This window comes from Nerophis ophidion, linkage group LG02 (assembly GCF_033978795.1).
Source record: "Nerophis ophidion isolate RoL-2023_Sa linkage group LG02, RoL_Noph_v1.0, whole genome shotgun sequence".
Lineage (NCBI taxonomy): Eukaryota > Metazoa > Chordata > Actinopteri > Syngnathiformes > Syngnathidae > Nerophis > Nerophis ophidion.
This window is the reverse complement of record NC_084612.1, coordinates 46,533,696-46,537,507: the sequence shown is the minus strand read 5'-3', so window position 1 is coordinate 46,537,507 and position 3,812 is coordinate 46,533,696.

The window sequence follows — 3,812 nt, the reverse complement described above, 5'->3', positions numbered from 1 at the left end:
TGAGATAACATGTTGTATGAGATGACAATGTTATATGTTGTATGGGATAACATGTTGTATGAGATAACATTCACACCAATAATCATCAAAGTCAAACTCTTCTTTGTCATTTCTTGACTCTGTGCATGGCAGCTTGTTTGCATCACCCCCACCATCCATCTTAAGGCTAGCATTAGCAAAACTATGCTAAAGGCTAACATTAGCACAAAAGTGCTGAATGAATGCTAACATTAGCAAAAAGGTGCTGAATGAATGCCAACATTAGCACAAAGGTGCTGAATGAAGGCTATTATTAGCACAAAGGTGCTGAATGAAGGCTAACATTAGCATAAAGGTGCTAAATGAAGGCTAACATTAGCACAAAGGTGCTGAATGAATGCTAACATTAGCACAAATGTGCTGAATGAAGGCTAACATTAGCAGAAAGGTGCTGATTGAATGCTAACGCTAGCACATATGTGCCGGATGAATGCTAACATTAGCACAAAGGTGCTGAATGAATGCTAACATTAGTGCAAAGGCTCTGAATGAAGGCTAACATTAGTACAAATGTGCTGAATGAATGCTAACATTAGCACACAGGTGCTGAATGAATGCTAACATTAGCACAACGGTGCTGAATGAAGGCTAACATTAGCACAAATGTGCTGAATGAAGGCTAACATTAGCACAAAGGTGCTGAATGAAGGCTAACATTAGCACAAACATGCTGAAGGCTAACATTAGCACAATGGTGCTGAAGGCTAACATTAGCACAAAGGTGCTGAATAAATGCAAACATTAGCACAAATGTGTCGATTGAAGATTAAAATGACCACAAAGGTGCTGAAGGCTATCATTTGCGCAGAGGTGCAGAATGAATGCTAACAGCAGCACAAAGGTGCTGAAGGTTCACATTAGCAAAAACATGCTAAATGAATGCTAACATTGGCACAAAGGTGCAGAATAAAGGCTAACGTTTGCACAAAGGTGCAGAATAAAGGCTAACATTAGCACAAAGGTGATAAAGGCCAAAATTAGCACAAAGGTGCTGAATGCTAACATTAGCACACAGGTGCTGAGTGTAGGCTAACATTATCACAAAGGTGCAGAATGAATGCTAACATTATCACAAAGGTGCAGAATAAATGCTAAGATTATCACAAAGGTGCAGAATGAATGCTAACATTAGCACAAAGATGCTGAATGATAACATTAGCACAAAGGTGCTGTCTCCATCAAAGGTGTCTCTGCTGCTATTCTGGGCTCCTACTGAGTCTTTGCACCTGCCTCATGAGGACATGTTGAAAGTCTTCATCTAGTCTTCAGCATCTTCTGCTGGCTGAGAGAAGACGGCAGTCTGCACTTTGAAGGAGAAAGTCTATTGTTAGTCTTTCTGTTGGAGGAAGACAGCAGAGGAGGATGAGAGAGAAGAAGGATGACAGAAATAGTTGAAGGAAACATCAATGAGACAAATATACTTGATGGATTTAGGAGATAACATTATTCTCACAAGACTTCATTCCAGCTGCAAAGACGCAGTGAGCGTGCTCCTGCGCAACGTTAGGACTGCTCCTTTGTTAACCAGTGGGTGGTCACCACAACTAACCAGTGGGTGGGTGGACACCAGAACTAACCAGTGGGTGGACAGCAGAACAAGCCAATGGGTGGGTGGACACCAGGACTAACCAATGGGTGGACACCAGAACTAACCAGTGGGTGGACACCAGAACTAACAAGTGGGTGGGTGGACACCAGAACTAACCAGTGGGTGGGTGGAGACCAGAAAGGATCTCAGGGGTTCAAAGGCAGCAGTTTCCTGCTACAAGACTCCAGAGAAGACCTCAATAAACCTGATTTGTGTTCATGAGGAAATAACTCTATCTATCCATCCATTTTCTACCGCTTGTCCCTTTTGGGGTCGCGGGGGGTTCTGGAGCCTATCTCAGCTGCATTCGGGCGGAAAGCTGTGTACACCCTGGTCAAGTCTTCCCCTCATCACAGGGCCAACAAAGATAGACAACATTCACACACTAGGACCAATTTAGTGTTATCAATCAACCTATCCCCAGGTGCATGTATTTGGAGGTGGGAGGGTCCTATCCCCAGGTGCATGTCTTTGGAAGTGGGAGGAAACCGGAGTAGAACCCACGCAGTCACGGGGAGAACATGCAAACTCCACACAGGAAGACCCCGAGCCCGGAATTGAACTCAGGACTACTCAGGACATTTATGTGTGTTTATGCATATATTTATGTGTGTTTATACGCAGCTGAGATAGGCTCCAGCACCCCCGCAACCCCAAAAGAGACAGGCGGTAGAAAAATGGATGGATGGATAAACATATATGTTCGTTCGTTTTGGAAGATGACCAGGTGACTTCACATTGACTTGTGTGTGCAAAGATGGCTGATGAGGCCCATCCTTGTGCGGAATGAGTGCAGTGAGGGCAGATTATGGCTGGCTGAGAGGGAGGAACTGTCTCTGGTCTTGGGGAGCTGTCGCTTCTGTTCGGCTTCATGGATATGTTTTTCCTCGAAGTCTGCTACACCATGCCAGACTGCAGAGCGCCAGTTGGAACGATGTTCGGCATTGGGTTCCCAGGTCCCTGGGTCTAGACCACAGCCCTTGAGACTCGCCTTTAGGGTGTCCTTAAAGCGTTTCTGCTGTCCGCCGGGTGAGCCCTATCCATGGTGCAGTTCACCGTACATGAGCCTTTTTGGTAGGCGTTCGTCTGACATGCGGCAGACATTGCCAGCCCATCTCAGCTGGGAGCGCAAGAGGATGGCGTATATGATCTACATCTCAGCCCTGTGGAGGACATCAGTGTCTGGGATCTTGTCCTGCCACCTGATGTTGAGCAGCCTCCTGAGGGATCTCATGTGGAAGACATTAGGCTATTTAGCTGTTTACAGTCCAGGTCTCACAGGCATACACCAGGGCAGGTAGGACAACAGCACGATAGACCTTAAGTTTGGTCCGTAGGCTAAGCCCTCTGCGCTCCCAGACGGAACTGCGCAGTTGGCCGAATGCAGCACTTCCATGTGCTATCCTATGCATGACCTCCTCGTTGATGTTGCCCACGCGTGACAATGTGCTACCCAGGTAGACAGACTTTTCAGCAGCTTTGAGGTCTTCAACATTCGCTGACAAGGGGCTCAGTGTACGGGGTCTCTAGGAGCAGGGGGATGCATCACCTCTGTTTTCTTTGTACGGATGGTGAGTCCAAAGTCTGAGCATGCTGTGGCAAAGTTGTTCATGCTCAGTTGCATTTCCTGCTCGTTGGAAGTATTCAGGGCAGAGTCGTCCAAAAAGAGGAAGTCGCGAACCTTGGTGGTCTGTACTTTTGTCTTTGCCTTGGTGTCTTTGCAGATTGAATAGCTTGCCATCAGTGCGATAGGGCAAATATATCCCCATGTCCCCAGACCGGAAAGCATCTGTCATCTGTCAGCATGGCTGAGAGCATCATGCTGAACAGTGTGGGTGCCAGAACACAGCCTTGTTATATATATATATATATATATATATATATATATATATATATATATATATATATATATATATATATATATATATATATATATATATATATATATATATATACATATATATATATATATATATACGATTAAAATGTTTAATCGTTGCCCAGCCCTAATATATATATATATATATATATATATATATATATATATATATATATATATATATATATATATATATATATATATATATATATATATATATTAGGGCTGGGCAACGATTAAAAATTTTAATTGTATATATATATATATATATATATATATGTATATATATATATATATATATATATA